Source organism: Lepus europaeus, chromosome 2 (assembly GCF_033115175.1).
Source record: "Lepus europaeus isolate LE1 chromosome 2, mLepTim1.pri, whole genome shotgun sequence".
In the NCBI taxonomy this organism is placed as follows: domain Eukaryota; kingdom Metazoa; phylum Chordata; class Mammalia; order Lagomorpha; family Leporidae; genus Lepus; species Lepus europaeus.
Window position 1 is genome coordinate 27963272 of NC_084828.1, and position 12732 is coordinate 27976003.

The window sequence follows — 12732 nt, forward strand, 5'->3', positions numbered from 1 at the left end:
TTGGTTTACTAGATAAATAAATCTAGTAAAGTAGAGGCATGACCTTGTGGGAGGCAATGTTCCTTTGAGAACTCAATGCTTTTCTTGATAATAGCACATTTATTATCTCTAATCAGTTCCTTATTTCTAATCAGTTCCTGTAGCCACACACTATTTCCAGCAAGAGTGTGTTCTCAACTGAGAATGCTTTGGCAGAAGCCATGTTCTCTATATTAGTGTTCAGTTTCAATAGCAATTTTTAGTTATCACTCTTATTTATGCATTCCCTGAAGTCTATTATATCTGAGCCTTTGACATTAGTCTTGTTCTATTCATGTCTTCAATAAATAGGATAAGGCCCACCCACATTACAGAGAGAAATCTGCTTTCAGAATCCACAAATTTATATGTTAATTGTATACAAAATATTTTCGCAGAAATATAAAGAGTAATGTTTGTTCACGTATCTGGGATTCATAGCCTTACCAATATGATACATAAAATTAAAAATCACACTGGTAAAGCAAGTTAATCGATGTTTGTACGTTATCATCAGAGTGATTACCTGGCTTTAGCAAGAATAGACAGGTGCTAAGATTTACACTTCAGAAAATTCAGCTTGGTAGCAAAAATGAAAGCTGGGGCCAGAGGAAGTCTGGAGACCACTTAAAAGCATTGTTGTAATTGAAGGTAAAATCAAAAGACACTGAAATAATGCTGATGGAGGGGCATATTAAGAGGTAGTAAAGGAGAGAGATATCTATCAGATTGAACAGAAAAAAATGATGACTACTGGGATGAGGGAAATAAGTAATTGAGAATTTCTCTTTCTTATTGAATAACTAGAGGGAAAGTTGTTCTCATACAGATAAAAGAAACAGAGTGTATGACACATTCTGAGTTCAATCATTTATATTTAAATCACAGTAATCTTTTTTTCATGTTCTAATTGAAGAGAAAGATTAAAAGAGTAAATTTTATAGGGCAAGCCAGGTGATTGGGTACAATACTTAGAAATGAAAAATAATCACTAAAAATTAGCCACTTGTTATGTGTAGACAACTCACATTTCCCTCTACAGATTAAAATAAACTAATTAGAGCAATTTTTCAGCCATTCTTCATAAACTGAAAGGGTCTTTATTCAAACTTTCAAAAGATAATACGGTCTAGCCTTTAAAGTTGTCTAAAATATAGTTGAAGGCTATTTTTAGTCAACACATTAGACACATTGCTGTAGTCTGCATTTCTCATCAAAGAATATGAATAGGCAGTAAATACAAAGTACAAAAACTGCCATAAAAAAGATTAATAAGGAAAGATTGTCATTTGCTTTCAGGGCCACATGGCTCATTTTAAATGGAGTTAAAAATATTAGCTTCACAATATTTGAAATAGACAATAAAAAACATGTCTGTAATTAGCATTTCAAAAACTCTTTTCTATTTGACCATATATTTTCTTTATTCCAACATGTCTACTTAATAAAATTAAGTCATAATATGCAATGAATTCTGAAATTTCTGTTTGGAAAGGCACCTGAAATTATTTTTGACAACACCTACTTGTGGAAAAGCAAAATATTGGCATATTAAAATTATATTTCTTCGGGCCGGCACCGTGGTGCAGTAGGTTAATCCTCCACCTGCGGTGCTGGCATCCCATGTGGGTACTGGTTCAAGTCCCGTCTGTTCCTCTTCCAATCCAGCTCTCTGCTGTGGCCTGGGAGGGCAGTGGATGATGGCCCAAGTGCTTGGGCCCCTGAAACCACATGGGAGCTGGGAATAATCACCTGGCTCCTGACTTCGAATCAGTACAGCTCTGGCCATTGCGGCAATTTGGGGAGTGAACCAGTGCACAGAAGACCTTTCTCTCTGTCTCTGCCTCTCTCTCTCTCTGTCCGTAACTCTACTTCTCGAATGAATAAATAAATAAATAAAATCTTTTAAAAAAAGATTATATGTCTCTTTTAAATAATCTTTGTGGGGTAGACATTTAGTGGGGTGTGATCCTTGCCTAGAATGTCCACATTCCACAAGCTAGTGCCTGGCCATTTGTCTCAGCTCCACCCCCCAATGCCAGTTTCCTACTGACATGCACCTTAGAAGGCTGTAAGTGATCCTTCAAGTACTTGGGTTCATGCCACCTACGTGGGAGACCTGAAATGATTTCTGGGCTCCTGACCTGACCTAATCCTTGCCATTGGAGGCACCTAAGAAATAACACTGCAGATAGACAATCTCTCTTAAATTAAAAAAAAATGAAAACAAATAAATAAAAATGTAAAATAAGACGTTGTAAAATCCTGGAATTACTCATTATCAGAGTGATTTCACACAACAGTGACATGAGGAACTGTGGGAAGTTTACATCATTTTCTGACCAAGTTGATTAAACATAATCCATTCTGTTTTAAGTATTAGGGTACTCAAGGAAAGTAATAGCAATGCTACTAATCAAGTTATACCTGTGGTCTATATAGTGCAATGTCTAGTGGGGGAAATCCCTTCAGAGATCCAAGGGAATTGAAACATCCACAAACCTGTTTCCCTACTTTGTTTCTCAGAAAGAGTCATTTTAGCACCACATCCATTGAAATGGAATCAAGTTATTATTTCAAGTTTTACCATAGCTAGATAATGTAGATCCCTACAGAGAGCATGAACTAGCAGTGAGTTTCCACATGTCCATGATTCTGCTTTCTGAATACCCAGACAGGCCATGGGAAGGGACCAGATCTGTGCTGAGGCAAGAATACCACCTGTGAGGAGTCAGATGCTCAAGTCTTATTACTTTGAGATTGATTGTTCTGAAGTACAATAGTACATTTGCCCCTATTAAGACTCATCACAGTCAGAACAACCACTTACACTTGCTGTAAATCTTTAGTGGACACTCCCAACCATATTTTCTCTTCTTACTTTCCTGTATGGCCCTCTTCCAGAGAGTGTATTTCTCAATAAAATTTTAACACATAAGCTTTGCTTCAGGATCTGCTTTCTGGGTATATCTGACAAGGACAAAGAAGTTGAGAGATTCAAGTACCCTGAGGTAGATTACTTGCTTTTCACATTACAGGTGATCTTGGAGGCAGGCTCAGCTTCTACATGTACTCTTAGAATGATCATTTTCTTGCATTTTTAAGGCTGAGATGAGCTGAAACTCACATCCCTATGATTTAGAAGGTCAGATTCAGCACTAGTTAAATTCATAGGTTCTCCAAATCTCTTATAGAATTTAGGCTTTGGATCCAGGAAACAAGGTAGGAATATAATGTGTCTATCTAGATATATAACTGAATGATTCACAGAGCATTGAAAAGAAGGCATGGAGCAAGCCTCTCGTACCAGCTGACTCAGCCTGTCTCCTTGGTTGAAGGAAACTGTCCCTCTCTTCCCTTAACAATATTTAGTGACATCACAAGTGAAAGTTGAAGGGTTTCCTTATTTTTTCATATTTTTAAACATTTAATAGTTTAAATTTATAAAATTAAATTTTGAAGTAGTGCGAAGATTTCCATATATACCACACCATATTTGTTTTCCATATTTAATCTTTGGATAAACAAAATTCTACAAAATTAATTTGAATTAGACATCAGCTGTGGTGGACATCAGCTGTGGTGAAGTCCTTAAAAACATTTAAACATAAATATAAAATTTAAAAAATAGTCAATGTCATTATCTAGTCCATAATCTAATTTGGGCATTATGCAAATCCTTGCTTTCAAATTTTGCAATTAATATTCTATATTTTATTTACATAAAGTAAACAAATTTCATGTATCTCATATATAAAGATTCAGAAGCATGGTGATACTTCTTACCTTACCCTCCCTCATGACCACATTCCCACCCTCTTTCCTCCTTCCTTTTTTATTTTTAATTTTTACAATGACATACTTTCAGTTTATTTTATAAATTCAACAAATAGTAAGTAGAAAAAAAAGCACTGTTCCTCTAGAGCATAGACAAGAGTTGTAAACAATAATCAACTCTCAAAATGTCAATTTAACTCATATACATTGCATTTTTTGCACTCTCCATATTAGTTACCACAAATCAGGTCAAATCCATGATATTTGTCGTTTGGGGACTGGCATGCTTAAGTAAGCATGATGATTTCCAGTTGCATCCATTTTGTTGCAAAAGACGGGATTCTTTCTTTTCACAGCTGGTTGGAGTTCTGGCATCTCCACATCCAATCTGACTTTCTGCTAATGCATCCTGGGATACAGAAGATAATGGATCAAGTACTTGACCCCTGCCATCATTGTGGAAGACCAGCATGGTGATCTGGGCTTCTGGCTTCAGCTTGGCCCAGCAGTAGCTATTGCAAGCACTTGGGGAGTAAAACAGCAATGGAAAGATAAGATTCTCTCTCTTTCTCCCTCTTTCTCTCTCTTTTTCTCTCACTCTACATTTCAAGAAAAATGAAAATAAATAATTTTTAAAAATATGTTATTGTAAATGCTTCTTTTGAGTGTAATAGGACTAACTGCCAATATTTATTAACTGTAGCATGTGCTTAAATAAAACTGCATAAAAATGACTGAATTTACATGTAGAAAAATAGAGAAAAAACCTAAAATGCAGGTGGAACCAGGAAAATCTAGTAGCCAAAACAATCCAAAGCAAAAAGAACAAAGCTGTAGGCATCAAAATAATTTACTACAGATATGATATAAATATAATATAAAAATATCAATTCAAAATGAATCAAAGACTTAAATGTAAGATGCATAATACCAGAAGAAAACAAAACTTCGTGCTAATGTAGATCATGGCAGAAGTAATGGCTCAAGTAATTGGTTTCCTGCCACCCATGTGGAAGATCGGATTGAGTTCCTACCTCCCAGCCTCAGCCCCCAGCCCTGTGGGCATTTGGGGTGTAATGAGAGCACTCCCTCTGTCGGTTCTCTGCTTCTCAAAAAATTTATTTTTAATTATCAAGTGTTTAAGCAAATGTAAATATATTGTACTTGATAAACGTTCCCTTTAATAACAATTTTATTAGTCTTATATATATAGTTGATATTTAACAAATCTCTTAATCTGCAGCTATATTCCCTTACTCATTTACAGCATTATCATTGTGTCATCACCTTTCCTCCCTCCCTGTCTGTCTCTCCCTGTTCTTTCAGCAATTAAACACCTCCCCCTATCACCTCTATCTTTCTGTCTTGTACCAGATTTATCAAAATACAGTCTCTTTCTTGTCTCATTTATAAAAAGTCTGGATAAAGTTATTATTTAATTTACAACTTGCAATTTCCATGTTAGTTGTGAAATGCTCCATTTTATTTACAATTTTGCTTACTTTTAGCTATTCATTTTGAATGCCTATTATTTTTTTAAGTCTTCGACTATATACAGCATGACAAACAACATGTTATGTGATAGGACAGAGTCACAGATTTTACAAATTTTCAAGTAGACATTGGTGTTTTGTCAGTAGATTCATGTCTTCTCACTGTCATGTGCTTAAATGATAGGACTATGGCCCATTGTTGAGTATTGTGTGCAATGTCCATATTTATCCTTATTGTTCTGAGAAGTGGAAAAATCAGCTTTTAATGATTTATTAAAGACATACCTTCAGGGCCAGCGCTGAGGTGCAACAGGTTAACGCCCTGGCCTGAAGTGCAGGCATCCCATATGGGCGCTGGTTTGAGACCCGGCTGCTCCACTTCCGATCCAGCTCTCTGCTGTGGCCTGGAAAAACAGTGGAAGATGGCCCAAGTGCTTGGGCCCCTGTACCCAAGTGGGAGACCCAGAAGAAACTCCTGACTCCTGGCTTCGGATCTGCACAGCTCCGGCTGTTGCAGCCAATTGGGGAGTCAACCACCTGATGGAAGATCTCTCTCTCTCTCTCTCTCTACCTCTCTGCTCTGTGTGTAACTCTGACTTTCAAATAAATAAATAAATATTTAAAAAGGAAGGAAGGAAGGAAGGAAGAAAGGAAGGAAGAAAGAAAGAAAGAGGCCTTAGTTGAGTTGCTCAGGCTGTTCCCCAAAACCTATAAAAAAAAACCTATAAGTTTATTGCTATAAAGGTAATTTGTTGCAAAAAATAAAATAGATAGTTTTTTTTTAATGGGAGGTGTTTGTCACAGCCAATAAGACGCTGCATCCCCTATTGGAGACCCTGGTTCAAGTCCTGACTCAACTATCAATCCATCTTCCTACTAATGTTCACTCTGGGAGACAGAAAATTATATATCTAGTGCTTTGATCCCTGCCATTCACTTGGGAGAGCCAAACTGAATTCTAGGCTCCAGGCTTTGGCCTGGACTATCGTTGGCTGTTGCATATAGTCATGGAGAGAACAGTGGGTGAAAGATCTCTCTATCTTTCAAAAGGAATGAAATTAAAAATAAATAGTTGGACATTTACAGTCTGAAATAAATGATAAATCCACTTTATCAAGACCATTCCACTATTCCCTCTAAGCTGTACTACAAAACTATTCAGACATTCTTGTTTGCTGATACCTTCATTTGATTCCCCAGATTTCCTACTGATCTCACTAAATATTGGTAGCTTGTGTCTGGACCATGGTACAGCCACCTAGGTTGCCAAGTGTCTGAGAGGGGTAGCAATAATCAAATAATTTTCCTACAGCCATGTTAGTCCTAGAAGATAACCTTCACTGTTTTTTCTGAGCATAATTCATTGTATCAGTTATGCCCTTCATGATATCCTTGAAAGGAGCTGTTAGGTACTTTGCAGTTGGGAAGTTGCTAATGGAGATCTGTCTTACTTAATATTCTGTTAGTAAAGCACCTCACATGGCACTAGACAAAGTCATAACAGAGATTTGATACAATAGAACAGAATGCCAATAACCTATTAATGTTCTAAATGTGTTCATTAAATGTGTACTTCGAACCTACTACTATCAAGTTATTCTACTCAGGTAATGTAGCATTTAATAGCAATACTATTTTTAAAATCTGGAATAAATATTTTGTCAGAGGGAGACCAGGATGACAGGTGAAAATGATGATTATATTGAAAAATTCAGAATGTAAAGTCTTCTTGGTAGTAAAATAAAGATGTAAAAACTGCACCTGTGACTGCATTGCAATAGATACAAAAATAAGAATTTCATCTTCATCATGTATTTGAGTATTATCTTTTGAACCACTGTATTGAAGCATGCTGTTGCAATTCATTTTTCTCTTTTCTTCATGCCCTTTGTCAAGTATTTCATAAGTAACTTTTGTTTATTTATTTATTTATTCAATAGAAGGAGACATAGACACAGACATGGAGAGGGAGAGAGAGAAAGAGAGGGAAAGGAAAGGAGAAAGCAAGCTTCCATCTATCAGTTCACTCTCCAAATATCCATGAAGGCCTCAGTATTAGAGCCTGAAACGGGAACTTGGAACTCACTCCATGAATCCCACATGGATGGTACTTGAGCTCCCTGCTAGGGTGTGCATGTGGAGGAACCTAGAATCAGGATTGGAGCCAAAATAGAAACCCAAGCACTCTGACGGGGATTTTGGGACCCTGTTGGTGTCTTAACCACTAGAACAAATGTCTCCTTTTTTGTTTGTCCCCTATTTTATTTAGATTGTCTTTTGAAAAAAATATTCATTAATTCATTCATTCATTGATCCATTCATTTGGAAGATTAACAAAAGAGAGGGAGAGACAGTGGAGAGGAAGGAAGAAAGAGAGAGAGAGAGAGAAAGAGAGAGAGAGAGAGAGAGATCTTCCATCTGCTGCTTCATTCCCCAAATGGCTGCAACAGTCAGTCTGGGCCAGGCTGTAGTCAGGAGCCAGGACTTCCTCCTGGTCTCCCACATGAGGCCCAAAGACTTCAGTCATCTTCTGATACCTTCTCAGGTGTATTAGCAGGAAACTGGATTGGAAGCAGAGCAATCAGGGCTTAAAAAGCACTCCAATATAGAATGTTGGTGTCCTAAGCGGGAATTTTCCAAGCTATGCCACAATACTGGCCCCCTATGGTGTCTTTTAATTGTTTTCTTATTTTTCCTCTTGGTTACTGAATATCAAATGAGAATTTATATCACCCATATATTTCTTGAACTCATAATAATGTGTAAAGGGATGGATAAGAATTTTAGCAGTTTTACACTTGAGATAAGTACAGTTCTTGTTACTCAAATGATGGTTGCATATGTGTGGATGAAGAATGAATACATATGGTATTGAATGACTGAACAGATGGATTAAAGGACCTTTGTTATTGCAGTCATTGAAGCTTCTGAGTAATTTCCAATATATGAAACTTGCAGGTAGGTGGGAGTCAGTAAATTTGCCATTTTAGACATTAAACATGGTAGATGTTTGCTTTACTGGGATTCCTTATAGATGGATGTCTGTTGTTCTGAGGCTTAACTAATCAGAATCAACTATCTAGATTTTAAAACTATTTTTTTTCTTTGCTTCCTTGGACTCCTAAAAGCAAGATGGGGCAACAGCAGGTCTACTGGAGCCACACCCAAAAATTTGGCCAGAGTTCCCATTCTTGGTACATCTGCTCACACCTGCAAGGTCTTACCATATGCCACCAGCATTTCAGGCCATACACAAAGGATATCCGTTTGTTAAGTTGGACTAAGTGATTTTCTACTACATCAGCTGTATGGAAAACCATGCTAGCTCTTTGTACATAAAATAAATAACTTCAATAAAAATAAAAAGAGTTACTGGTCATTAATGTAACTAAAGAAATAAAGACATCTCAGTTTATCAGTGTCTGATATAGTGAGCTGCATTTCCTGATAAGAAGTGGCCAGACCAGGCCACTTGGCTGGGAGGTGAGTAGAATTTTCCAATACTCAGTGATGGCATCAGGTGCATCCTGTATTACCAATTCTGCAATGAACTCTCAGTCATGAATCCCAACCACAGGTCCTCTGTGTCTGATTTGCAGACCTACCTGAATGCAAGTGACACCCTTAACTCAGTGTTACTTTAGAAAATGCACTTACTTGGCCGGCGCCGTGGCTCAACAGGCTAATCCTCCCCCTTGCGGCACCGGCACACCGGGTTCTGGTCCCGGTTGGGGTGCCGGATTCTATCCCGGTTGCCCCTCTTCCAGGCCAGCTCTCTGCTGTGGCCCGGGAAGGCAGTGGAGGATGGCCCAAGTGCTTGGGCCCTGCACCTGCAGGGGAGACCGGGGGGGGGGGGGGGGCGCCTGGCTCCTGCCTTCGGATTGGCGAGATGCGCCGTCCGCAGCGGCCACTGGAGGGTGAGCCAACGGCAAAGGAGGACCTTCCTCTCTGTCTCTCTCTCACTGTCCACTCTGCCTGTCAAATAAATAAAAATAAAAATTAAAAAAAAAGAAAATGCATTTACTTTTTCCATAACACAAGATTTATTGCTGCCGCATGTAGCTAAGAATTGAGACATTATACATATGCTTATGTTACAAAATCATATTCTCCTTATATAACTTTTTATGTCATTTTCTATCTTATTGAAGACTTACAACAACAAGTAATATTGCTTGATCAATATTATTGGTTATTTCTTTAGTTGCTATTATCATTACTTCTGGGTAGGGTAGTCACCAACCTTTATATCAACACAGAATCACGAATGAGCAAAAATACTAGGTCTGTGATCAGAAATTTCAGTCAATGCATTACAAATCATTTTCCCCAGAAATATTACTTAGGTATTATTTCTTCTTTCCCCAAAGATCACACCTGAGTTGTTATTATAAATCTTACAACTTTCTCAAATTGGGAGTTGTTGTTCAGTAGAGCACCTGCTAACTACTCCATGGGCTCTACAGTTAAGGATCAAGTGTTTTGGATAATGCAGAGTATAGACTCCCCTGGGAGTATTGTTTTTATTCTCAGTGAAGAATATGTGGTGAACAGATATGTCCAACTATATTTTAAGACAGTATCCAGTGATTTAAAGAAATTAGAAAAGTAAAGATGTCTCACCTACACCAATAGTTACTGGAAAAAGTCACTTTTCTGCACCAATAGTTACTGGAAAAAGCCACAACCAGTTCTCTTGAGGACTTGAGCTGGAGGACCATACCTCTATACAAAACATATTAGCTCTTTCTGGGTTGCATTGACCCTGGGGTTTTTTCTGATCAAGCTAACAAAGTATGTCTAATCTGAGGACACACTGACTAACAAAGTAGGATTGGCAGCATATTGGCAGCTGGTTACAATGAACTCAATCACCTGCCCTGCAAGTCTAAGATAATTGCAGGGGTTTCATGCAATCTTGTGGAGGGTAAAAAGTCCACTACAATCAAATTTTGAATATTAATAAAACTATAATATCCATTGTTGGTGGATTTTTCTTCAGCTTTCCCAACTGCTCAAATTAGCTCATGAAATTATTATTATGATAATACAATCTATCTCTTCTTCATAGCAAATGCAAATACCTTGTTGGGGATCACCCTCTATTTAATGAGCTAACATGTTCCTAACATAGGAAACACATTTTAAAAAATCTGTCATTACTCTGTTCCATTTATTAAACTGGCTTAAGTAAGTGACTAGCACCATAAAGGAATACACACACACACACACAGTATTTAAAAAAAATCTCCTGAGAAATATATGTAATATTTTAATGCGATTTTCCAAAATCATTTTTAAAACATTTTATTTATTTGTTTTATAGGTAGAGTTACAGGCAGATAGAGGTAAAAACAGAGAGAAAGATTTACATCTGCTGATTCACTCCCAAAATGGCCCAATAGCCAGAGTTGGGCCAATCTGAAGCCATGCAAGTTCAGGGACCCAAGCACTTGGGCATTCATCCACTGCTTTCCCAGGACATTAACAGAGAGCTGGTTCAAAAGAAGGGAACCAGTGCTTATATGGGATGCGAACACCACAGGCTGAGGCTTATCCTATTAGCCACAGTGCCAGCCCCCCCCAATCTATTTTTAATTCCCTTATATATTTCATTTTTCTTTTATTGTTGTTAGTCCAGTGATTAAAGTGCTTGCTAACCAAATTCTCTGTTCATTATATGCTGAATTTGTCACTGAATAATGTTCAGAAGTTTTAAAGACATGTGTTGTTTTCATATTTTTTTGCATTAGAATTGATTCAGAGTATCTTTATAAGTTAGTTACCATTGGATCATGGTCAGTCTAATCACATCATTTTTTTATTACATTCCACAAAGTGAATCTGCTGTTAACCTTCCTGTCCAGCCTCCTGTGTTAGAAAATTTGTAAATATCCTTTACAAACATGGAATGCAGTAATAGGTTTATTAACAACTTTAAATCATAATTAGATAGGTGAGTTGCACAAAAATAAGAGTAAAATCAAGTGACACTAAATTTGATGTTGTGGTGTCTATATTTATAGTAACTACTAATATTCAGTATTCCTAACAACACAAGGAATTTTGTATCATATCTCTGTGTACAGATCTGAAAATGGAAAGTAAGATAGAAAATTTCAGATATTTTACTAGCAAGATTATTGTGTTGGTATAAAACAACTTGGATGAGCAAGTTAAAATGAGGAGGTAGAAGGAAGGAACCAATTTAAATTTAAGTATAGGGACCGGCACTGTGGCATAGCTGGCAAAGCCATTACCTGCAGCACCAGCATCCCATAGGTTTGAGTCCCAGCTGCTCCATTTCCGATCCAGCTCTCTGCTATAGCCTGGGAAAGCAGTAGAAGATGGCCCTAGTCCTTTCACCCCTGCATCCACATGGAGGGCCAGAAGAAGCACCTGGCTCCTGGCTTCAGATTGGCGTAGCTCCAGCTGTTGCATCAAATTGAGAAATGAATCTGCAGATGGAAGACCTCTCTTTCTCTCTCTGTCTCTCCTTCTTTCTCTATGTAACTCTGAATTTCAAATAAATAAATATTTAAAAAATTAGTTATAGATGCATGTATACATTCTCAAATACTGATCTCTTAGTAGATTAGAAGGAATCTCTATTATTTGATTTGCTAAGATCTTATTGTTTTGCAACTGATGAACAGGAACTTTTTTTATTTTGACAGGCAGAGTGGACAGTGAGAGAGAGAGAGAGACAGAGACAAAGGTCTTCCTTTGCCATTGGTTCACCATCCAATGGCCGCCACGGCCGGCTCACTGCACTGATCAAAAGGCAGGAGCCAGGTGCTTCTCCTAGTCTCCCATTGGGTGCAGAGCCCAAGCACCTGGGTCATCCTCCACTGCACTCCCTGGCCACAGCAGAGAGCTGGCCTGGAAGAGGGGCAACTGGGACAGAATCCGGCAGAATTGAATTTCCATCTGTTATCATAGTTATTCTTATACCAATGAAGACAGTGGACAGTGACATTGCATATATTTTCTTTTTGATAGGTTTTAAAGGCTTTTTAAAATTTTTTCTAATATATATAAAATAGGTAACATAATAGTTTAATGATCCTACCTACTCACTACAGTTTCAACAATTATCATTTCTTTTTTTTTGGTACCATACATATTTTAAAAATATTGAACATTTAATAAATAAGCCAAAGTGCATTTAACTATCAAATTTTATGATTGCTAACATATACGAAAATATCTGCAATAACTTCTTATAAGCAATTATTTAACATTTCTGTATGCATATTCAGTAACTATTACTGTTCTTTTACTCAAAGGGTGAATTATTCACATGTGGAGTGAGAACTGATCTACCTGATCTATCTATATTCAAGCAAACTTTATTCTACATACATGTATCTGCATGTTTAAATCTCCAAATCAGAAAATCATTGATTGTCCATAAATAGGTAGGTCATAAAGTGTGCATGAA